This window comes from Acinonyx jubatus, chromosome A2 (genome assembly GCF_027475565.1).
Source record: "Acinonyx jubatus isolate Ajub_Pintada_27869175 chromosome A2, VMU_Ajub_asm_v1.0, whole genome shotgun sequence".
In the NCBI taxonomy this organism is placed as follows: Eukaryota; Metazoa; Chordata; class Mammalia; order Carnivora; family Felidae; genus Acinonyx; species Acinonyx jubatus.
This window is the reverse complement of record NC_069383.1, coordinates 43,213,362-43,239,552: the sequence shown is the minus strand read 5'-3', so window position 1 is coordinate 43,239,552 and position 26,191 is coordinate 43,213,362. Positions and strand designations below refer to the sequence as shown.

At 41.2% G+C, this 26,191-nt stretch overlaps 1 long non-coding RNA gene across 1 annotated transcript; it reads right to left on the bottom strand.

Annotated features, from left to right (window-relative positions):
* Positions 1 to 1,749: 1,749 nt before the first annotated feature.
* LOC128314749 (uncharacterized) lies at positions 1,750 to 9,675 on the bottom strand. The gene is made up of 3 exons (XR_008296727.1): positions 9,034 to 9,675; positions 8,227 to 8,303; positions 1,750 to 1,892 (listed from the first exon to the last, which is right to left on the bottom strand). It is a non-coding gene; the product is annotated as an uncharacterized LOC128314749 (long non-coding RNA).
* Between the last annotated feature and the right edge of the window lie 16,516 nt (positions 9,676 to 26,191).

The following is a 26,191-nucleotide window of genomic DNA, read 5'->3' as shown; positions in this document are numbered from 1 at the left end:
TATTGGTGCTTACAACAATTCATGAAGTCTTCAGAGACTCCAGGTGAGCTCCTGTAGACCACCTGTTGTAGTGTTACAGGGAGCTAAGATCAAGCTTCCCGGAACTCTCTTATGTCTGTAGTTCCCTGTATCCAAGACCCTTTCTACTTGGATTTCCTAGGAAAGCTACTTTCTGCTCAAACCTGACAAGTTTGATAGGTCTATGGGGGGAAGGACTAGTCCCACCTGTTTTGGCACTCACCTCAAGACCCTGAGACTAAATGTACAATGACCTCCTTTGGGAGAGAGGAGATAAAGCAGAGAAAGGAGAGAAAGATATCCAGTGTCTGTGAATTGCCTGTTTCTGAATTCTACTATTAGTGACTAAACAGCCTTCTGAACTTCCTATATTGGAGTCTCAAAGGCCATGAATAATCAGAAGCTTGAGCCAATAAGATTCCTTTAGCTAATAAGAGAAAGGCCTTTCTGCTTGGCCTGATATTAGATTTTTGAGAGGCTGTTCTTGATCTGTGGCCCGATTCAGGGGGAGAAATACTAATTTGGGATCTACTGTGCACAAGGCCCTCTGCTAGAGCCGGCAGAGAAGAGTGGCATTAGTGGGAAATAGTCTTTCACTGGGGGACTTATGTATAACAGGGAGATATCAAAGTTATTAATTGAAATGACACAAAGCAGAGGAAAATGTCATGGAAAAAATTACATAAAAGCAAGAGCTAAGACATTTTCAAAGAAGGTGAAATTATATTCTCGTAAGAGAAATCAGAAAGGCTTTTCAGGGAGAGATGGATCTTAAATGATAGGTAGATTTCCCAAAGAAATAAGCCAGGAGTTATTCTGGCCTAGAAAATAGGAGAGCAGGAGGCATGTGGTGTTCTCAGAATATGGCCAGTAGGCTTGCTTGGCTAGAAAACAGGGACTCCATAAAGGAGGGAGGGGGTTTGTAAATATAAGCACTAGAGATACTTCATAGCATCCAACGCTAGTAGTTTCCAGTCATCCTGCAGGGAAGAGTCAAGTCCAAGAGCACTTAAAAAAAAAAGAACAAAAAACCAAAACATTAATGTCCAGGCCCCACACCACAGATTCTGATTCAACTGATCTGGGGCCAAATTGAGATATGAGTATTTTTTTCAAAGTTCCCCAGATGATATTAATGTGCAGCCAGGGAGAAATACTGAGACAATACTCTTGAAATGCCTAGCACAAAACCTGCTCAAGCAATGTTAGCTTTTGTTCTCTGCTGTCTTTGCTTAGGAGATCTGAAACCTGGCCCAGGTTTCTTTGAAGAGCATCATTTTCATTGCCCTTCAGCTGCCTGGTGGATAAGACCATAGAGCACTCTTCTCGACACTGGCTGCACATTTTACTCAACAGGGACTTTGCAAAAGCACCGATGTCTTGGCCTACTCTGACCAATTAAATCAGCATCTCTAGGGTGGGACCCAGGCAACGATATTCTCCTCATTAATTACTCCACAAAAATCCACTGCGTGATCTGATCTGTTTCCCCCTCATAATCGATTTGTATGCTATTTCAGGTTTCACAATATGCCTTGTATTATAGCTGCTTGTTTATATTATCTCTCCCACTGTGTTGTTAATCACTGGAGATCAAGGATTATGTTTTGTTTCATTTTGTTTTTATACAATCTCTTTCCTCTTGCACTGGGTACCCAGCAAAGTTCTAACATATGGCATATATTTAAGTAATATTAATTTAACTAATTGTCTGAAGCCACAGATACCCATCTGAAAGGCCCTGATTTCCCCGTTCTACGTTTCCATTTACATTACTTGCCATGTTTTCTTTTGTCATTGTTTTGCTTTATGTCCTTTCTTCACATTGTAGCCAGAGCGATCTTTTCAAAATTCAAATCCATCACCGAAGCTTTCTGGTGGGTGTAAAAGTAAACATACAATGAGATGATTAACACGCATGTCAGTTATGTTTGATCTATTTTTGTGTATGCGAAAGGCCTCCACAATTTATAAAGGTCCCCAGTGACTCAAAAGTGTACCTAAAGTTAATGTGCTAGGGGTGGGTTGGGACAGGAGCTGGAGGGTAAGAAATCAGGGCACTGAGGCATCACTGGAGGCTTTGAACAGGGGAGCAACTTAAACAGAAATGTGTGTTAAGTGTATAAGCCAAAATACAGTCTGTGGATACAAGGCGACTTAATTACTTCTGAGAGAGTCCTTTATTCATTTCTCAAAGGACTGTGTAATCATCTCAGTTCTGTTTCCAGTTTCCTTCCTTCTATAATGATTTTTTTCTCCGTTCACTTGCCCTGATAGCCTTATACTCATTTGAGTATCTGTCAAAGGGTCACATTTCAGTATATTAATTCTCTTGCTGAATGTTACAGCTTGAATTCCCATCTGCTAGTTTTATTAAAATCTAAATGGGGGAAAAAAACCCCTCTACATTATCTAGGAGATGCATGTGAGCAGCCTGGCCCCATTAGCTGTCATCTGCAGGGGAAATGGATTGCGAGTGGGCGTGATTTTAAGGACACAGCTCTTGGGTGGTTGTTACAAAGCACAGACTGGGCAGGAAGGAGACCTCCCTGATTGGTAGTTACCATCGCTGGTCCCCAAAGCAAACAGAGTCTCAACTGTCAGACCTACCCTGGTGGGACAATAGAGTACAACTGTGACTTTAAAAATCTAGGACATCATTTCTTTTTTTTTTTTTCTGTATGATTTTTCATCTTTTGTAAGAACACGTTTGTGGTTTTGCTAGCACAGTCTCATGATGTAGGGGGGAAATGCCCAAAAATATTTGAGAGAGAAGATAAGAAAATCAGGTTAAAATGTCATATGGGGCTGCCTCTGGGATTTCTCTTATGTAGCCCATCCTTGTCCCATCTCCAAATTACAATGTCTAGAAGAAAAAACATATATTAAGACAATTAATGATTTAGCTCAAAGGCAGTAAGAAAAAAATCTCCAGGTGCCAGAGATGAAGGGCAAGTGCTCAGGCCAGAAAGCTCTGGGAGCTGAAGCCTTGCAGAACACAGTGAGGATCCAGATGCCATGTTGAAGAGGTGGGTTTTCACATCTCTGTGGGGAGGTCAAGGCTCCAGGGCAAAAGCACAGATCTGAACTCCCTGAATAAAGCCTGGAGCTGGCGAGACACTGCACCATCCATGGTTAGGAAATGGAAAATTGCTCTGCTGGCTGGGAAGCCAGCCATCTGTCCCAGGCTTTGTCCCAGGCCCCTCTGGATATAGGAATACCCTCAAGAAACCCACTGTGTCCCACGTACCAGGCAAAATGTCCACTGGACACCTCCAGGGAACATCATTCCCACAAACAAGTGTCCCCTTTTCTGGTCATTGGTTACTGTGTCACACACAACCCCAAGTGCTAGTGGGTTAAACATCAGCTTATTGCCCCTCATGTTTCTGGGGGTCAGGAAATCAAGCGGGACACAGTGAGGTAGTTTGTCTTTGCTCCACAATGTCTGGGACTCAAGTGGAAATGGTTTAAATGGCATGGCTGGCATGTTGATGCTGGCTGGCCACTGGGAAATGAACAAGATCTTTCAGGCAGGTTCCCCGGCTCCTTCTCACACAACCTCTCTAGAGCTTTCTTGAAGGTGGGCAGCGGGGTTCCCAGGAGCACCTACTAGAAGCTGCCAGGATTCACTTGGCTCAGGCTGAGAAGTTACAAAGTATCACTTCTGCCACTTTCCATTGATCAAGCATGAGTCACAGCCCAGCCAGGATTCAAGAGGAGGGGGGCATTTCAACATGAAACATGGCTTGGGGGGCTAGGAGGGGAGTATCTTTGGAAACCGCTAGAATTGGGCAATGTGCCAGGACTTGGCTAAGGCTATAGGAATCTCTGCATAAAGCCAAATAGAAACACGGGTTCAGAATAAGACAACAACTCTGGTGCCCTTCAGAAGTAACCCTAAAAATTGCCTCAAAGGACCTCTGTGCATTAGACCACCTACCGAAGCTCAGAGTTCCCAAAGAAGATAGGTCCCCTAGAAGGTGAACGTAGAGGTAGATGTCCACTTAGCAGAGCTGGGATGTGAGCTCCAAGGCTGAGCAAATGGAGGTCCACAGGGTTCTCAACCCAAGACCCAGTCAGTTGTTCCGACCAGCCTCTGGAGAGAAGCAGAGCTGGGATCAGGGCTAGATGGGTAGGTGGGCTACCTAGTGACTTTGGCTATGCATCAAGGAGTGCCATAGAGACCAGGAGCCAAATGAATGAAGATGTGCTATTATTCTGAAGGAAATAAGACCACTTGCATGTCCGTAAGAAATGGTACTAGGACCACAAACCTCCCATCTCAGGCAAGCAGCAGCCATCTCTGAAAAGAAGCCTCAGGCTGGAACAATTCACAGTGAAGATATGTGCTCTGATTAACACGAATGACAAGTCCCATTGTGCTCCTTCTCTCTGGAGGAAGATTAATTGAGGACACCTGATGTGAGAGAGAGAGAGAGGAGTCTGACTCTCAGGGCAGACGTCCTGCCTTGTGGCAGGTTCCCCTCTGCCTGACTGATGCTTCAGAATAGAGCAGAGATATAACGGCCTATAATTTGGGCTGCTTGAAAGACAGCAGAGAAAGAATACCTAGTTCAGTAAAATCAAGAAGCTCAAGAATGTAAAGGCAACTCTGTCCCAAGCCAGCGGTGCTCTTGGACTAAGCAAATGGGAATTTCTCCCAAAGAAATCCTCTTTTTGACAGCCAGTCAGACCCCTGGGATTACATAGGCACCCAGACTCTGAAGCATTCAAGAGAGTCAGAAAACCCTCATATCATTGGAGCCTCCACTAGGGAATTGTCAGTCAGCCTTACAGAACATTCTTTGTGGCCTTATCTTAAACTTGTGGCAGAAGTAATGCTGTATGTTCACTATGTTCCATTTCGTGCCCATCCTTTCTGGATGGGGCCATGTAGTTTGTTCAGGCCAATGAAGTATGAACAGAAGTGGTCGTGTCACTTCCCAGCTGAAGCCATGAATAAGTCTGTCTGCCCCTCCATTATTAGTAATGAGTGTGGAGGCCGTGTGTTGAGGCATCGGGTTCTTTAGATCAGAGTAGCCTGAATTCTGTCCATTTGGAGGTTGTTTCCTGCTGCAGGCTGCATAAGCCTCAACTATTCTGTTAGTCCAGAGACTTGGTGGGCCCATCTCTGCAGCTCCAGGAGCACCCCAAAGCTGGGACCCTTGTAGGTGGCAGGGGCAGCACCTGGATGGGAAAACTCCGTGTTCGGCTTGAGGGATGTCAGTGCCAGCAGCCCAGGGAGGTACCACCATAAGAAGAGAGGTGAGTGACAGAATGAGGGAAGTGGCACTGGTTAAATGCAAAGAAGGAGGCATAGACAACCTGGAAGTCGAGGGAATGGCGTGGCGGCCTCCAAAATTGAGGTACCAGGACGAGCTGTTTGGGACTCATTTATTAACCTTTCGGTAAGAAAAGGAGGAGAATGTACATATTGACAGCTGGTTCCAGAGACAGGGCTCGTGGTTCAAACCCTGCTTCTCCTGCTTTCTTTGGGGAAATCTTGCAAGATATTTACTTGATTTCTTTCTGCTCCAATGTCCTCACCTGTCAAAGGGAGATTGAAGCAGTTCCTTTTTCATGAGGTCAGTACAGGAATTACATTAAATCACGCAGAGACGTATTTAGCACTATGTCTGATTCTTGAGTCCTAAGTAAATGTTAGATATCATGATTTAACGGGGATCCTTCCAAGCACTGGGCAGGCATCCCTACCTCTTTCTTTACCCCTTCTTCCCCTCTAAATGCCTAAGACAGGCCAGTCCTCCCCCTACCCCCACCTGCTGTGCTGTTCCTGGGAACACAGAAGTGCACTGTGGAGCCTCACTCTGGGATGGGGACATCACGGCTCAAGGGCACTAATTCCTTTCTGATGTCCCAAATCTCTGACTTGCCACCCTCCTTGTGTGCTTTACGCCAAGACTAGGGTGTTCAGGAGAAGATTACACGGAGCCTTAAAACGGCTATGCTGGGAGCGAGGGCTGCTCTCAGAGGGAGAGAAGCCAGACAATTCCCTCCTTGGTGTGCTTTGTTGGACACCAGAAAACTCCCACTGCCGGTAACATTATATCACTCACTCACTTCCCCATGTCTACCATTCCATAAATTAGGATATAATCATTCAGCTAAAATATAAAAGTTCCAGGGAGAAGACATGTACTAAAACCTATCAGTCACATATACCTTAGTAGAAATTAACTTCTCAGATTTCTTTCTGAAAGCAGCTTAGGTGAGTGGGGAGATGTAAGAGAGGATGAAAAGCCAGAGGATTTGAGAAGCAGCCGAGAAGACAAGGAACGCAAGTGTGACCCCTGGGAACCCCAGAGACTCTCCCTGGGGAGGTACCGTTGGTGCAGAACTTCTTAAACTCTTGCTCTGAATTGGCCGTGCCCCGAAGTGAGGCATACACTCGAAAGCCCAGCAGTGCTCTCAGGGTCTCACCGTAGGGAGAGGCTACTTTCGCACCCTGGGGTTGCAGAGTCCAGAATGGTAATCCGAGGAGCCCATTAGACACAAAATAACACAGTCCTGCTTTGAATCCAAGGTTGTCTGACCTCCAAGCCCGGGCTTTTCCCAGTCCTGCTGGCTAGGGTCGGCAGGGAGCAGAAAGAAGTGGAGGAAGGAGTTTGCTCTGTGAGTTTATCCTGAGCCCATGGCATGTGATAACAATGCGAGGGTGGATGAGCACTCGATACCTAATAACTGCCTGGGGAGGAGGGGGTTATACAGTGAGTGGGAAATGGACAGTCATGTGGCTGGTTATCAGAGGGCTGGAGTCAGGATAAATGCTCTCAGAACACATGTACTGGGTATGCAAACGCCACCCTGCCCCATGACTGCCCCTCTCGGGGGAGAAAGGGAAAGGAGGCTTTTTCCTCTCCTTTCATTCCATCCTGTGCTTGGCATAATTTGCTGCAAGGCTGTTTTCTCTCTCACGACTTAGTGAGGAGAATGGAGTCAGATGGTTAGCATGCTAGATTGTTCAGAGCTATATTGAAGCAGCAGGTGACCTAGAAAAGAGTGGTCCTAAGAAAAAAAGGATAACGCGCCGTTCCTGGATAATGATGACATTCTGTCTCTATGCACTGTTAAGAAGTTTCAGAAATATGAGAAACAATAAAGGGATTTTTCATACAGTTGGCACCTTACTAAATAAATATATATTTCCTACCTGATTCATTAATGAGGATTTTAAACGTATTCTCATACCGCTGTCAGAATATGTTCCTAAATCACAGACTGTTTCCAATCTCTTATGCCAAAAATCGAGATGGACCTCTAGTTCAGGATTGTGCCTGTCTCAACAACCCCCCATGCAACCTGTCCCATTTTCTCACTTAAAAATCACGGGAAAAAATGAAAACTCCCATTACTATCGAAAACCACCCATGACAGACAATCTAATGTCAGAATTAGAGGGGAATGGACGCTACTTATAAGGCAGAAGGGGTTGCATTGAGAAACACCAAGCCAAGGAACTCTCTAGGCTATACCTAGATTCATTTTGCAAAACCCAGACGGACAAAAAATGCAAGAAAGAGGGAGCATCTGTGGCCTGATGACCCTGATGACCCACTGGACGAGGAGAAGCTCATCCTTAGACACTGCCAGGCTGCGAGGCAAGGGAAATGGACTCATCCCCCCATTAACTACTTTCTGGAAAGGAATACAAGTTCCAGGGGAAAAATGGGCAGGATGTAGGAGTGGACTCGCGATACAAGGTGATGTCAGTCCCACAAGTAAAAAGCTAGGTACGTGAGTTTACAGAAGTCCTCTAGTAACAGTACCACATTGAAAGTTGTATGTGGTTTGTGTGTGGGGTGTGTGTATGTGTATGTGCATACTAGTGTGGCATGGTGTGTGTGTGTGTGTGTGTGGTGTGTGGTATATGTGTATGCAGGAGTTGTGCGTGTGTTGTATGTATGCATATGTGTATGTGATACAAGTGTGTGATGTGTACATGCATGTGTGTGCACATGTGTGTGTGCATGTGTGTACATGTGGCAATTGTGTGGTGTGGTGTGTGTATGTATGGCATGTGGGGGGGGGGTGTGTACACCTAATCAAGAGTCTTAAAGAATCAGGTGACTGAAGGAGAGGGAAGACTTCCCTTAGACAAAGAGCCATCAGAAACTTGGGTTTGGCATGGAGCTGTGCCCAGTGACCTGGCCTCCCAGTGCATTTCAGGAAGGGATATTTGCTCACCAGATGCACGGACAAGAGTAATTCATTTGCCATATCTGCTTCTCATCATCAAATCTGAAAAGAAATCTGGTGTTTTCCTGAAAAAAAAATAAGGAAGTCATCAAATAATTTAGAACTATAGAAGCGTCCTTTATACCAAGAAAAAGGAAACAACATCTGGAAGACTCAGAAGAAAAAGATATCTCTGGAAAATATGTACCTCAGTGACTAGAGAAAAAAAAATCTTTCAAGGAAATGTTTTGGTGTCATTGAAAGATGTCAGGAGGCCTAAGAGGGAGCAGTAGCATAAGCAGGGCGAGTAAAGAGGAACAGGGTGATAGGAAAGAACCCCCAGTGGGGGAAGGAACCCCCAGACAACACCTGAGGCAACAACCAAAAAAAAAAAAAAAAAGATCTCCTCAGTTGCCAGAAGGACAAAAGTGAGAAACCTTTCCAGAATGACAAGGGAAAGGATAAGGAAGTCAAAACAAAGTAAAAGGAGGTAGGAAGGGACGATGGCAAAGAGTATTCCTGGAAGACAAAGAAGAATAAATGGAAGAAAAGCAAAATCAAGACTGACACAGAAGAAAGTCTCCCTGAGCTTAAAGAAAGGGGAGAGGGAGGTATGTGTGCACAGGTTCTCGGGGTTTGTCATTTCTAGACACAGTAATTGAAAAGACACGCTGGCTCACCTCCACTGCCATCGAGTCACATCTTAGCAAAGCGTTTTTATGCATTCACTCAACAAATATTTATGTGTAGTCACTACAATTATAAAGGTTAAAGGAAGGTCTCCAAATTTTAGGTAGAACAAAATTGTTTACTTACAATACCTCCAGTGACTTCTGACACCTTCGTGAAAGCAAACATAAGAACACTTGGAGAAGACTTGTAAAATTTTTTTCATTTTTTTCAACATCTATTTGTTTTTGAGAGAGAGAGAGAGAGACAGAATGTGAGCAGGGGAAGGGCAGAGAGAGAGAGAGGGAGACATAGAATCCAAAGCAGGTTTCAGGCTCCAAGCTGTCATCACAGAGACTTACACAGGGCTCGAACTCATGGAGTGCAAGATCATGACCTGAGCTGAAGTCCGATGCTCAACCAACTGAGCCACCCAGGTGCCCTGAGACTTATAAAGTCTTAAGGGAATATTTCATGGCCCAGGGACTTCAGAGGCTGCCAGGTTACCTTTTGTGTGTGAAGGTAACAAAATGGCGTATGCAGATATGCAGTAGTTTAGAAACCACAGCAATAATATAGAATGTTTAAAAATAAACTTAAAAAACTTAAAAACTTAAAAACTGAAATTCCATAGCCAGTGGAGAGTTGGAACAGAACTGAAGACCTGAGATTGAAGAAGTTGTGTTATAGAAGTCCTGAAATTATTAACATAAACATAAATAATTAATACATATGGTTGTCAATTGAAAATGTCTATCAAATAATATGTCTGAAAAAGAATATATATAAATGTACACACCCTCAACATAACAATTCTATTATAATTTCCCAAGAAATTATTTAAGAATAGGTGTAATGATCTCTAAACAAAGATATGATTTACAGTGTTAATTATAAAGTGAAAAAAAATTAGAAAAACAACAGTGTCATTGGCTGTAGAAACAATAATATAAGCCTATAATGAAATACAATAGAACAATGCAGATAAAATCCATTTATAGGAGAATAAGGTGTGATATGTTGTCATGTAAAAAAAAAAGCAAGTTAAAACCCAATATTTATAGTATAATTCTACTTTGGAAAAAAATTAACATATGCATATAAATAGAAAATAAAGTCTAGACATCTCTGCAATTAAATGTTAATAGTTGCTACATCTGAATGGAAAAGATTTTACACACTTGTTATTTTCTGGTAAATGTTGGTTTGTTTTGGCTCCTCTGGATTTTCTAGTTTTTCAACAAGTTATATGTAAGAGACTTAAACAAGGCTGTGACATATTCGATTTTCAAGGATAGAGACAGGATTGAGGGCCAGGATGAGAAACACAGTAATTAAAGCAAGTCAGATGAGAAATGGTAGCCGTCCAAAGCCAGACAGTATCAGGGGAGATGGACAAAAATAGGTAGACTTGAGTGATTCCAATGACGAGGGACTGATAAGGCTGGAGATTGGGTAGAAATGGGAGTGAAGCCACAGATATTTACTGTACAGTTCAGCAAGAAATCATGTCTCCTCGGAGCTTTAAAGAAAAAGGAAGAGTCAGCCAGATCTCTGGAGAGGAGGGGAGGACCATTTCAGCCAGAAATGTGGGTCCCGTTATTTGACCTGTTTCACGGTGGCCTTTCCCAGCCAAATTGCAAACACACCAAATCTGAATGAGCATTTTCAAAGGGAGAGGAAAGTACTGCTCCCTCAGGAATGCCTCAGTCAGAGTGAATCCATCCATCTTGGCTGAAGCAATCCCCAGGCGATGCCGCCCCAAGCCGCTTTGCAGAACACGGTTATTCTCTGCTGAGCGCCTCATTTACTCCTGAATGGAGAACTCCTGGGAATCCTGCATCAGCCAAGCACAGCACAGTTTCTATTTCTAGGAAATAGCAACACATTTGACCCCGATGACTTACAATAGCAGAACAATGTCCCATTGCCCAGTAATAATCACCGTGACCTTCATTGGGACTGGTGTCGTTTCCCCAAGGACCTGCTCCAAAATACCATCCGGCAGATCGGAGGGCCTGTCAGCATGTGAAGACTCATCACACTGACAGGTTCCCCCTGAGGACTCCAAGAGCCTGAGGATTTGAGCAAAGCATCCTTTATATACAGAATGAAGAGGGTGCCAACTTCTAAATGGCACAAAATAAGATGACCTGCAATTATCTATCTATGTTTAGCAGACTTTTAAAGTACGGATAGGTCATTGGGATTGCTGTTTCAAATCATGGAAATTCTTTATCAAAAGACTTCTTAAGTTGATCTACTCAACATTTCTTACAATATAGTGTATAACGATAATAATGATAATAAAATAATGTGAACATTTGTTAGTTTGCCAGGCCCTATTGTGAACATATCTCATTTTATATCACATGAAGAAGGTAATCTAATTTCTATAGATGTTAGAAAATGTATCCATTGGGTTGAACCAAAACCCACCTATGTCCCACATTGAAGAGTTAGGCTTTCATTTTAAAGAACATGCTATTATCAAGAAAGCCCCAGTATAGTTTCACTTTGACCTTTGTCCTCAAAGTCCCCCAAACCTGAATTAGCAGATTTCTCCAAAAACGTAATTACTGTTGACTTCCTTTTCATCACCTCCTATAAGTAGACCTGGAAAAAATGGTGTAGCTAGCATAAAGGAAAACCTCTAAATAGTGTGGCCGTATTGCCACAGAAACCAACTCAGAAAAATAAACTCAAGAACTCCAGAGAAGGAAAGCATATTATATAAGTTTTTCCCTAGAGTCTGGCAGCCTTTGTTCATGGTTGGATATAAACTCATTCAGTTCTACCCATAAGCCCACACAGCTTCACTTCCTGGCATCTGTTCTGTGCTCCCAGGAGCTGGGAGATTTCTTTCTTCTGATAAAGTGTAAAATGTTTGCAGGAATAAGGTATGCTCAGAAAGGGAGAGAAAGCAGACAGCGTGATTCAACAGGTCTGGTGGGACTGGGAAGCTGTTTTTGTTGTTTTTTTTTTTTAACACCCCCCTCGAAGTTATTCTTATGCAGATGGTTTTGGAGCAATTTTTCGAGAATCTCTAAGTGGGACATTGATGGTAGTATGCACCTAGTGGTTGGGAACTTGGGAGTTACAGAGCATGGGGTCAAATCCCAGCTCTCTATCTCACCAACCAGGTGAATGTGGCAAGTCAATTAACTACCTAAGTCTCAATTTTCCCATCAATTAACTGGGGATGATCACAGGTGAAAATTAATGAGATGGTATATATATATACAAATATATGTGTAAAGTGCTTAGCACAAGAGTCTGGATTACAGTAGGCAATCAAGAAATGGGAGTAATTATTATTATCATAGTATATGAAAAGTCTAAAACAGTACTGTAGTATGCAAATGACAGAAGTGATTAAACACAACCCCCCAAATGTCTGTGGTTGATGGGGTTGGATGAAAGAATGTCTAATGGGAATAGACAGTGAGTGTTATCAAACTACCAAATGGCTGATACATTCAAATCCCATTTTAGAAAGGAATAAAAAGGGAGGGGGGATCTGAAACCCAGAGTACCAACTGCCACAAGGTGACTGCCATAATTTTCATAACCATTTCCCGAAACCACTCATATCCCAAAAAGAGAAAGCACTTGTGGGACTAAAACTTAGTAATTAAGATGCTAAAGCCAAAAGAGGGTGTCATCATACATGTCAGTCATAACTACACTTTTGAAGACTCTGCTATGTCCACTCAAGGACACCAAATCCTCGGCTGGGGTTGGCTCCTTCTATCCTGACAGCCACCCAATGGTAAGTGTTGGTTTTATCTCCAGCTCTGACAGAGACTATTGAGGACAGAGATTAAGAAGCTTAGCCAGGCTGCACACCTCATAGGCAGTGGAACCAGGTTATACCCAGAGCACCCTCACAGTAGAGTCCCTGTAATGAGGGCAAAGCCCGGTGGAGAGATGGTCTCCTGAATTATGCCAGCTAAATGCTGTCACCAGCTTATTTAAAAAAAAAAAAAAAAAAGGAAGGTGGTCAAGAGAATGAGAAGACAAGCCACAGACTGGGAGAAGATATTTGCAAAAAAAAAAACCCATCTGATAAAAGACCTATTAATCAAAATATACAAAGAACTCTTAAAAGTCAATGGTAAGAAAACAACCTGATTTTTAAAATGGACAAAAGGCCTGAACAGACATGTCACTAAAGAAGATACACAGATGGTAAGTAAGCCTATGAAAAGATGCCCCGCATCATATGTCATTAGGGAATTGCAAATTAAGACAACCACGAGTTACACTGTATACCTTTCAGAATGGCCAAAATCTGGAACAGTGACACCAGTGACGGTGAGGATAGGGAGCAACAGGAACTCTCATTTGTTGCTGGTGGGAATGCAAAATGGTACAGCCACTTTGGAAGACAGTTTGGCAGCCTCTTACAAGACCAAACATACTCTTAACCACACAATCCAGCCATTGGACCCCTTGGTATTTACTGAAAGGAGTTGAAATTTACGTCCACACAAAAACTTGGGTATGGATTATTGTAACAGCTTTATTCATATTGCCAAAACTTGGAAGCAACCAACATGTCCCTCAGAAGGTAAACAAACTGTGGTAAATCCATACCATGGAATATTATTCCATGCTAAAAAGAAAAGAGTTATCAATGAAAAGACGTCAAGGAAGCTTAAATGCATATTACTAAGTGAAAGAAGCTAATCTGCAAAGGCTACATACTGTGTGATTCCAGCTCTATGACATTCTGGAAAAGATAAAACTATTCTATTTTAAAATTGAACTGGAAACAGAACAAAGATCAGTGGTTGCCAGGAGTTAAGGGAAAAGGAGGGATGAAAAGACAGAGTACAGAGGATTTTTAGGTCAGTGAAATTATTCTGTACATCATTGCAATGGTGGATACATGGCATTGTAAACATTTGTGAAAACCCAGAGATTATGTAACATCCATAGTTAACCCTAACTAAACTATGAACTTTGCAGAATAACATAACAATGTGTCAATGTAGGTTCATCAATTGTAACTAGTCCATGGCTCTGGTGCAGGTTGTTTCTATTTGTGGAGGTTGTGATGTGAAACACGGGTAGGGCATATCTGAAAACTCTGTACCTTCCTCTCAATTTTGCTATGAACCTAAAACTGATCTAAAAAACTGAAATCTGGGGGTGCCTGGGTGGCTCAGTCGGTTAAGCGTCCGCTTCAGCTCAGGTCACGATCTTGCAGTCCGTGAGTTCGAGCCCCGCGTCGGGCTCTGGGCTGATGGCTCAGAGCCTGGAGCCTGTTTCAGATTCTGTGTCTCCCTCTCTCTCTGCCCCTCCCCCATTCATGCTCTGCCTCTCTCTGTCTCAAAAATAAATAAAACGCTAAAAAAAAAAAACTGAAATCTGGTGGTGTTTTTTTTTTTTTTTAAAGGAAGTGGATGATGAACTTCAAACACATGCACACTGTTTTTACAATTCATTGGTGAATAGTAATCTCTAAGGGGGCGAGAAACATGTTTATACCGCTTGCTTTATTCTTAACTTATTTTGAAATAATAATAAATTAGAAGGAAACTGTAGAAGCAGTAGAGAGAGATCTTCTGTACCTTTCATCTAGTTTCCCCAGGGTTTTTTTGCATAACATTTTGCATAACTTTAATACAATATCAAACTCAGGAAACTGATGTGGGCAAAATGTGTGTGTTCATGTGAAAATGCGTGTAACCACAACCATGACACCTTGTTCAAGTGCGTGCTAAGGTAGTCAATAATACTGTGAAGTAACTCAGTGAATGAATAAGCAAGAAGCTGAATGGATGCCTGAATCTATAACATAAATGAATAGCATATAGTTCTTATAGTATAGGCTCAGTCAATCTCACAAATCATTTTATTTTTATCTTCATAAAGTCTGGATCTAAGAATTGCTTATAAATGCATGGATTGGGAGCCCACCCTCACACTATTAAAGTCATGCCTTCCATTTCAAGCTGGCTAACTGAGCCTGCATGAGCTTTACATGCACTCCCCAGAAACATTCTTGTTGAAATAATATAACAAAAATTTCCTGATGACAGGAAAGAGTGCTATCCATGTGGAAAACAAACAAAAAAAACACACAACAAAACAAAACAAACAAACAACAACAACAAAAATCTTTCTTACCAGCTTCAGAGCAGGTGACGGGGAAAGCCTGCACGTGAGAAAACAGGAACTAGTAAGTGGAAGGGATACCAATCAATAGTCCATTCTCAGTCCCGGAGCCCCGAAAACCAAGAGCTACAAATAAAAGCTATTCTGGGTACAAGTCATGGAAGAAGTGTGCCAGACCCAGTCACAGAGCATTGGATCACGGTGACCTCCCAGTGCATACTGGAGGCAGACTGCACTGGGCTGGGGGTGTAGGAGAGGGGTGCACGAGGCAGAGCCGCTTCTTACCTGGCGTGGTGATGCTAAACGGAGCCAAGAGGCAGTACCTCAGGCCCTGACAGAGCTCAAAAGCTCTACAGGGGGAGCTGGTACTTTTACCTTAGTCTCTGAAAATAAATGGATCTCGATCTGGCCAAATGGAACTGGAGAAAATTCTCCCTCAATTTTTGTCTGCTCACCTAAGCTTTTTCAGGAAATACCCCGGTATACAAACAAGTGTGACATTGTTTGTGAAAGAAATAAACTCAGCTCCAAGGCTGGTGTCAGGGAAGAGGCTCAGGAAGAACTCCTCCGCTGGGCCTGAGACCATGGCAGCTACAGGCACCGTGTGTCTTCTCACGGGAAGCCCACTGGCCCGGAGACTGCGGCGACTTACCGAGGTCTCTGTGGGCCTCTTCTCGGATAAGAGGCAAATAGGAGCAAAGAGGGAACATAAAATGTCTGTAAATTCCTCATCAAAGTCCCCTGTGTTTAGAAAACATTTTGCTTGCTTTTTATATTGGCATTAAACACAAGGGAGAAACTTGCTCCTCTGTCTCCCAAGAGAAAAAATAAACAGTGAGATTCCATTTCACAGTGTGCCCACAGTTTCCCACCTGGGGAAATTGATCAGGGTATCTAAGTGCCTCCCACCAACCCTTTGCAAGAACTGTCACCTGTGTGTCCTGTTAAAGGGTTAGATCTAAAATCTTCTGGGCGCACCATCCTCTCCCAGGGTCCCAGCTATGCAAGATCCTATCCTGCTGAGGGCTGTGGAGGTACAGGTGATCTCTCAAGACTGCTTAATCTTACACTTAAGAGGGAATAAAGGAGAAGTAAAACCTATTGACTGATCTCTGCTTCTTTGTTTCCTGAAATTTCCATCTTCTTGCGAATAAAAGAGTCAAAATATGTTCGATCCCAGAGAAGAGATGTATCCCTGAACTTTGCAAGATTTAAACATCTTGAAAAAATATACTAGCCTCTGATAGAAAAATCAATGAACACATACAAAGATTCTGCAGTTCAAAAGGAAACTCTCTAAGGAATTTAGCTAATGCAATCCAGTAAGAAAACAACATAATAAAAGATGTAAGTGAAAAAACAATGAGTGAAATTATCAGTTTGCAAATGATGTGACTGTCTAAGAAGAAAATGCAAGATTGTTTGGAAACCCATTGGGCCTAATAAGAGATTTAATTAAAGTAGCTGATTATAAAACCAACAAATATAAAAAGCAATTAGCTTTCCTATATAATAGCAATAACCTATTAGAAAATATAAAAAAACCCTGCAGATTACATTTTCCTAGAGCAACCAAAACATGAAATGCATGTGAATACACTTTAAAATAAATGTAGTGACTTATAGGAACAGTTAACTAAGTGACATTTTGAAAATTTAGTAATTAAAAATCCATTCAATGTTTCTGGTCAAAAGACACCACCTTGTAAAGACTCCAGTTATCCCCAAATCAAAATTTTAGTTTCATGCAATTCAGGTGAAGACTCCAAATAGATTTTTAATTTAAAACTAGCAGATATTATTATTTTTTTAAGTTTATTTTTTATTTTTTGAGAGAGAGAGAGAGAAAGAGAGAGAGCGCAACTGAGGGAGGAGCAGAGAGAGAGGGAGAACTAGCAGATATTATTTTAAAGCACATCAGGAAACATACACTTTTGAAATTTTCCAAGAAGTTTTCTCTGTTTTTTTTAATGTTTATTTATTTATTTTTGAGAGAGAGAGAGAGTGAGGATGAGCTGTGGAGGGACAGAGAGAGAGGGAGAGAGAGAATCGCAAGCAGGTTCTGCACTAACAGCAAAGAGCCCGACACAGGGCGCGATCTCACAAACTGTGAGATCATTGACTGAGCCACTCAGGCACCCCCCAAGGAGTTTTCTAAAATGAAAACAATAAGTAAAATGTAGCTGCTCATCTTAAAACAAGTCTGTGTTGGCTTAAGATTTGAAAGTGAAGGAACAGAATGAAAGGCCAGAAACAAATCAAATATCCATAAGACTTGACAATATAAGAAAAGTGCTTTTGAAATGAATAGGGGGCAAGGGGAAGATGACTGAATAAATAGTTGGCAGGATGCATGTGCTGGGGCTGACTGATGCTCCTGCCTCCCAGCACATACCTAACTCTGTGCTGCCTGCAGCTCTTTGGGCTTGCTCTTCCCTCTGACTTGAACAGTCTTCCACCAAAACTGTTCCTGGTCTCTGCTCAGTGTTCCCTCCTGAACGAGGCCTTCCTTGACCTCCCTAAGATAGCACCCTGCAGGGGGTTTGAGGGATTTCCAGGCCGATCAATGAAAAAGGTCTGACCGGTAATGCACACAAGTGTTATTTAGGGGCTACTTTAACAAGTTTGTATGTGAGGAATCTCTTCACATCAGCATGATCTAGAGGCTATGGTGCAAGGTCACTGCTCAGAAGCAGAGGAGGTCAAGCAGGGAGTAGGATCAGGGAGAGGTTTATGTGTCCAGATGATGCCACTCACTGGCACCAGACAGCTCCAAAGTTGACAGCATCAGTTTGAGGTCTATACACCCCCAGAATTTATCTTATCTGTGCCTAGCAGATGTTGGACACAGTTTCAGGGTACACAAAGCAGGCAGGCTTTCAATGGCTAAATGTCTGTTACTTGGGGCTGTATTTAAAATAATTGGATGTAAAGTTTTGATTTTGGTGCCAGTGGCTTTTGAGCTAACAGATCTCAGTCTGCTGTGAAGAAATAAGCAACCTAGGAACCAATAGAGAGAGGCCATCTCTTATTTATATAAGGTACTCCCATCCCATTCTCTAGTTCCTTACCCCTTTCATATTTTGTTAACACTTATCACTCTGTAACACTATAATCTATATTTACTTGGTTTTTATGTTTATTATCTTTTTTTTTTCATTAGAATATTTTACTCTATGAAGACAGGAACCGTATCATCTTTGTTCACAGCTATTTACTCAGTGTCAAAAACAATTGAGTGCAGAGGTGCCTGGGTGGCTCAGTCAGTTAAGCGTCCAACTTCAGCTCAGGTCTTGATCTTACAGTTCATGGGTTTGAGCCCCACGTCAGGCTCTATGCTGACAGCTCAGAGCCTGAAGCCTGCTTCAGATTCTGTGTCTCCTTCTCTCTCTGCACTCCCCCGCTCACACTCTGTCTCTCTGTCTCTCTCTCTCTGAAAAAATAAGTAAACATTAAAAAAAAATTGAATGCCTGAACAGAATGGTAGGTCAAAAAGCATTTGCTGGAGGAAGGAAGAGAGGAAGAGAAAAAAAGAAAGGAGGTATACTTAAGTAAGCCATAAAGTAAGTTAAATGTTCCAATATAAACATGAAATTGTTTTTAGGAAAAAAATTTCAATATTTAGGGCGAGGAAGGACTTTTCTAAATGTGAAATCAAGGTAGAAATTATTAAGAAAGGCTAACAAATTTGACTAAAATATATAAAATACCAAATTTAAATTATAAAGGGAAATTTAAAAAATAAAATTATAAACTGATTAGAATATTTACAATATGAGTAATATTTGCATAGCTGATAACCAGTTAATTTGCTCACCAAATAAAGACTTTTGACAAATTAATAAGAAGAAGATAAATACTTAATATAAAGAAATAAACACAAATATGTGAACAGGTAAAATACAAAACAGAAATTCAATTTTACCAGTAAGCAAACTTTAAATGTTAAATGTTGCCACTAAGTAAATAAATGCAAATAAGAATAACAAGGAACTGCCATGTTTTCCTATTAAGAAAAGAAAGTAGGTTTATCAGGTCATTTCTTCTTAATAAAATCCAAAATGGCATCAACAAAACATTAGGAAGTTTTAATTTCTGGGTCATATTTAGCTTTTCGGTACTTTTTAATTTTTCAGAAATACATACTTCTTACGTAATAAAAAAATTAAGTATACATAAAAAATATATAGCCGTGATAAACCTTGGCTCCTTGGATGGGCCAATCCTGAAAAATAATGCCTCAGTACTAAGAATCGCCTAGGTCTGTTGCACCTGTCAGTAGCACGGAGGAGAGTGTGATTTTTTTCTCTGCTTTGGATGAGGACCAGGGGGTGAGGGTTAATACTGCACAGATGGATCTTGAAGCCCCACTAGAGGTTTCCAGGTGGTCAGTGGAGGAAAGGAATATAGGCAGAAGAATAGAACGTGCAAAAGGAGAGGGTCACAAGACAGGATGGGGCACAGTAGTGTCATAATAAAAACAAGCGACATGTTGACTTCTCACTTCCCAGAATTCACAAGTGCCACCAAAAATTTATCATGTGCCGGGCTCAGGTTGAAGTTCACCTCACACGTTACGGGTAACAGACAGAATTCTCGATGAGATTTGCAAAGCAAGCGTCAGTAAAAAAGAGCGTGTTTCTCTAACCTCTCACCCTGGCAAGTGCTGGGGCAAGTCTCGAGTGTACTTCCCAGGAAAGAGAGCCAGCTTCTCTAGCTGTTTGCGCCTCTTATTTATCAGGGATAGGGCAAGTTCTTCAGCGATGGGGAAGGGAATCATGGTGGCAAGGAAAGGACTAGCACTAGGCAGGGTGGTTTAGATGTCAGTTGTTAACTCTAGTTGTTTAGGAAAGCCAGCCGCCTGCTGGAGACCCAAGAAGTTGAGTACAAGGGAGGCTCCATCTCCTGGCATGGGAAAAACCCATGGTCTCCAATGGCTCAACATCCGGGCAACTCAGTGAGCATTCCCAGGGTTGCTTTTAGACTCTTCTGTTTATCCAGACCAGACTCCTAGGGTGGCTTTTGGACTATTCGCGTACCCGTAGCAGAGGTCCACGATGTTTCAGCAATTTTAATTTTACTGAGGCTAAATCTGACTGATCCACAGTTTAAGATTACTGTGCACAGTACATCACTGAACTAGCGAATGAGACTAGCTCACCACCCAGAAGTCACAGCTCTACTAAACATCGTTTTGTGTCTTCATCCGCAAATACACATGCACACTTTTACATGAGGCGGTTCTTTTGTAAAAAGTGGGCACACAAAGGGTGTCAACTGCCAATTCTCGTGGTGGCCATAAAGAGTGAGAGATTATGAGTTCTTGGACAGAAGAAAAGAAGGTGTGGGTAAATGACAGAGAAATGTTAACTCACCTATTTGTTAAAGTTTGAATGATAATGAGTATAGCATTTAGAAAGAAGAAAGGGTGATTCGGGAATCTGTTTTAACGACTGCCTGAACCAATTCAAAAATTGCTCATGCAGTTAGAGATACAATAAATGAATGGTCAAATGGTGGTGAACTTGCAGTGTTAGCAGGTGTCTGACTCTTTACAGGAACCCATGCACAGCAAAAGTATCGTTAAGGCTTTGATGACATGTGCTGAAAAATAAAAGTTGGTTGGACATTTTAGGAATTATTTTTTCCTTTGCAGAATTTAGATAACAGGGTTTTGTGAGGAGAGGGCTTCTTAATCCCACCTCTGTACAAATGTGGACTCTACTGGAATACATAACCCATTCATCATTCTTGGTCAGTGTTACTATAGAAATGTAATGCAACATTGTGTGGAGGTTATTTTCGTGACAAAATGTACTGTTATTACTATTTAAATTACCTTAGTTCTGCATTTATGGAGTCAGGGAAGTCACAAATTTTTTAGTTATAGCATACCACACTGTATGGAAAGAAATTATGTGACATCTAAGAAAATAGAGTGTCACAACTGCCTTGAGATATTTTTCTTTTGAATACCAAAGACTACTTTGGTACTCCCATAGGATAAACTGGGAGAGGAACAGCATAGGTGTTGATATTGAGCAGAGGGAGGTGGGTAGCCCACTGTGAGGTTGTGTTTCCAGCAATGCACTTAGGTTAGAATCGCAGAAGGGTCACAATCATGAGAGTGACAGCGTCAGATAGGTTTCCCTGGAAACCAATTCCCCCAAAAGATTTCCCAGGAAGTGGTGTGGAGGACAGGTTGGGAAGGAACCAGACTGGGAGAGTCAAGGTGACAATTTAGGAGAATATTTTCATAATCCTAAAAAGATGATAAGGATCTCAAGTTAGTCTCCAGTCCAGTGGTTCTCAACGCTGGCTGGATATTAGAGTCAGTTGGGGAGCTTTTGAAACTGCAGATTCCTGAATACCATTCCAGATCAATTACATTAGAATCTCTGGGAGTGACACCTGGGCACCAATATTCTTCAAAGTTCCCCCAAATGATTCTGTTGCAAGATGAGGTTGAAAATGCCACTGCAAACCATCAATGGCAATAGATGTGGATGTTTTCAAAAAAATTCAGGAGGTAGAAGTTGATGATGACTGATAGAAATGGAGGAACAGGAAATATCTAATTTCAAGGTGCAGGTCTTGGACAGCTTGGAGGATAGGGTGACACAACAGTTATTAAGATGGAAAATATGGAGGACCTTTTCAGAGCTAAACACATTTCAAGCTTTGAATATACTACAACTTATAGTCAGTTCAAAACCTAGCCTGTTCTACAAACCTACAACAGCAAAGAAAGCCTCTAATATTTGAAAAATATTTCTTTCAAATTGGTTGGCTAGTGTTAGGAAAATCCTATCCTTTCAACAGCTGCAAGAAAAAACGGCTTGACTGTAGATGCCTGCTCTTAAGGAAGATCTAGATAGTAAAATATCAATATTTCATCATGAAGATTTTGATCCTCTCTGGGATCAGATTTATCATTTCTTTAAGATTGAGATGGAGTGTCTCCTCAGAGTGCACTCTTTGCAGAGTGCAAATTGGTTTAAATGGCCATGATGTTGCATAGAAATTATTAGATTTCAGTCTTCTTGAAAACCAATGTCTACCTGCAAGTATGTTCTCTTTCATCTCCTGCTGGCATTACCTGTTTTCTCTTGCTATTCTCAACCATTTAATGGTTGTATTTTCCTCTTAGGCAGGATCTCTGCACAAAGGACCCCAGCAGCACAAGGCTTACATTATCCTTAGAGCTAGTAGTTAATTACTATGACCATGGGTGAATTCCTCTGACTGGCTATTTCTGGGTCATGACTCCATCCTTGGTAGGAGGAATGGAGTTAACACCACCTAAATCATGTGTATTGAGACCTGGTTGGGGAAAGGATAATTGAGATACTGTCATCAGCAGAAATATATGCAGGGCAAGCAAAGCAACAGGTGCCCAGTAAAACTTCAGCGAGCCTCCAATTTTCCATTCCCTTAGGCCTCACCAGAGTCCGTCCCATGAACCCCAGGAATAGTCCATGGATTACTATGTTCCTTCCCCAGTCTCTATGATAGTTATGGCCATACTTTATGGGGAGGCCCCAGAGGTTTTGGAGAAAAGACCATTCTGGAAGAAAGAGCTAAAATGAAGGCCAGCCTGTGCCATTCACAACAGGGCTGTCTCTCTTGTTTCTTATCCCAGAGCCCCTTATACCAGAGTTCCTCTTTTCTATTTTGCTGACTTTGATAAATGAATAAATGAATGAATAAATAGATGAATGAATGAATGAATATATATTTGGATCCTACACATATGTTCCCCATAAATGCCATGCCAGCCTTCCTTCTTCCCTCCAAAAAATAAATTGGGTGATTATTGGAATAGAAGAGCTGAAAAAAATGAAAGTTCTTTACCTCAGGCTCTTGAGAAAACAAAACAGATATCTTGTGCAAAGTAATGCTTAATGAGTTAATTTCCAAAAGCCTGAAACACAGCCTTAAAAATGTTCTTTTAAAAAAAAATAGCAGTTAACGTTTTGATAATCTACCCTAGGGAAGTCATCTAAAACTGCTGATGATGCTTTTTGCAAAGAGATTTTTATCACAGGGCTATTTATAACAGCAGAAAATTGTAAACAACTTAAATGTCCAACATTGAAGGAACAGCTAACTAACATATGCTACCTCCCCTCAAAGAATATAATGTACCATTAAAAATAATGTTAATAATAAATTTGTAATGGTATACAAAAAATCTCATAAAGGAAATGAAAAGCAAGATAAAGAACTATATATGCACAATGGACTTCAGCTATATAAAGTAAAGCCTTGCACAGAAAAAAGAATGTGGAAAACTGTTGGTGGTAGTGATGATAAAACATACGATCCTCCTTCTCTCGCAACTTTCTACTTTTCTCTAGCTTCCATATTTATGGTAAACATAACTGACGTTCAGTTCTCAGACATCTTCATTGACCTGTCAGCAGAATTTGACATAGCTAATCACTCCCTGCTCCCTGAAGTGCTTTCCAAGCTTGCCTTCCAGAACAACATACTCTCCTGATTTTTATCCCACCCCACTGGTTCCTTCTTCCCTGTCTCCTTTCCCTGTTTCTTGTTTTCTCCCTGATCAATTAGTTTTGGGTGTCCCAGAACTTGGTCCTCAGACCTTTACACTTTCCTAGCCACACCCACATCTTTGGTGATCTCATAGAGCAGCACGACTTTACACCTCATCTATATGCCAATAACTTTCCCATTTGTATCTCCAGACTAGACCTCACTCCTAAATTCTAGACTTGAATATACAACCCTACTCGACATTGCCACAAAAAAGATGTTCAAACAATCCATGCCCAGAGCTAAATTCCTGATATTCTCTCCCTACACCTACTTCATTTGGATCCTTTCCCATCTGTATCAGTTTGGATTTGTCTATAAATTAAAGTCACTCTAAGTATTATAGGAATATAGCAGTTAAATGGGTACTTTCTCAAATGTTAATAGAGCTGGAGGAATGAAGACCAAGAAGCCAGATGGTTGAGGTGTCGGGAGTGGCTCAGTCTGTTAAGCATCTGACTCTTGATTTCAGCTCAGGTCATGATCTCATAGTTCGTAAGATCAAACCCTGCATCAGGCTCTGTGCTGACAGTGTAGAGCCTGCTAGGGATTCTCTCTCTCTCCCCCACTTGCACTCTTTCTCTCTCTCAAAATAAATAAATAAACATGAAAAAAAAACTTTAAAAAAGAATCCAGGTGGTCAATGAAAGATCCCCCAAAAGCCAGTGGTTCTCAAATATTCCCTTGAGTACAGCAGCGATTCTCAAGTTCTCTGGCAAAGCTCCCACCAACTGTCTCAACTGCAGAAGCAAAACAGTCTCTTCCAAAAGCCTGAGAAGCCACTGTAAATCTTGCAGCTGCCTATACATATGCTTTCTATGGCCTACTGGCAGAATGGTCTCTCCTCTTTTACTTCTCAAATTTCACATTGAAAATTATAACCTGGAACAACATGGGGAAGGAGAATCTAGAAAATGTGGTTCCTAGTAAGTGTGAGATCTAGAAAACATGGTACCATTTCAATTAATGGCAGTACCATTCTTAGAGCTACTCAGAACAAAAACCTCAGAGATATGTTTGACTCTTCCTTTCACACTCTATTTCCAGTCTATCAGGAAATTCAGTTGTCTCAACCTTCAAATATATCCAGTAATGGCCCCCGGAGTGTAAGCTCCATTAGAGAAAGATGTTTATCTATTTCATTCACTACATTTAGAAGAGTGTCTGGCACACAGTGGGCCATTTAATAAATATTCATTGAATGAATGAACTAGTGGTACCACACCAGCTCTCTTTTGGTTACTATTTGCATGGATTTTTCCCCCCATCCTTTCAGTTTCATCTTATTTGTGTCTTTGAATCTAAAGTGAGTATCTTTTAGACAGCATATAGCTGGATAATGATTCTTATCAATTCTGTACCTTTTGATTAGACAGTTTAATCCATTTACATCTAAAGTAATTACAAGGCAAGTCTTCTGCCATTTTGCTATTTGTTTTCTGTTTATAGCTTTTTTGTTCCTGTATTCTTTTATTACTGCCTCTTTTTGTGAATAATTGATGTTTTTGGTGTATAGTTTTAATTTTTTTTAGTTTATTTTTTTCTTAGTGGTTACCCAGGGGATTACAATTGGTATCTTAACTTTGTAGCTGTTATAATTCACATAATCAGGTTTGAAAATTAATGCCAACTTAGTTTCAACAGTATACAAAAACTTTGTGCTTTTACATCTTCATTCTTTTTTCCTGTTGCAAGTAACAAATTACATCTTTACACAGCACATATCCATTAACATAAATTTGTCATTACTGTTTTATGCAATTGTCTTTTAAAGCATATTGAATGAAAATGAAGAGTTACAAACCTGAAATATAATATACTAGCTTTTATATTTACCTTTGCCATGAATCTTACCGTTCTTTATTTTTTCACATGGTTTCTACTTGCTGTTTTGTGGCCTTTCATTTCAGCCTGAAGGACTCCCTTTAACATTTCTCCTGGGACATGTTCATGGCTGAAGAACTTTTCATTTTTCATCTCGGGATATCTTAATTTCTCCTTATTTATTTATTTATTTATTTATTTATTTATTTATTTATTTTAGAGAGACTGAGTGTGAGCTGGGGAGGGGCAGAAAGTGAGGAAGACACAGAACCAGAAGCAGACTCCAGGCACTGAGCTGTCAGCACAGAGCCCAACGTGAGGCTTAAATTCACAGGCCATGAGATCATGACCTGAGTCAAATTTGGATGCTTAACTGACTAAGCCACACAGGCACTTCTGTTTCATGTTTAAAAGCTGGTTTTGCTGCATATAAAACTTGACTGACAGTTTTTTCTTTCAGCACTTTAAATATGTCATCCCACTGCCTTCTGGCCTCCATGGTTTCAGAAGAGAAATATGCTGTTAATCTTATGCAGGATCCCTTATATAAGACATGTCAGTTCTCTTGTGCTGCTTTTAAGATTCTGTCTTTCTCTTTGGATTTCAACAGTTTAACTATAATGTGTCTTTGTGTAGATCTCTATAAGTTTATCCTGCTTGGAGTTCATTGGGATTTTTGCAAGTGTAGTGTCATGTCTTTCTTCAAATTGGGGAGCGTTTGGGCCATTATTTCTTCAAATATTCTTTCTACTCTTTTCTGTTTCTCTCTTCTCCTTCTGAGATGCCCAGAAGTGAA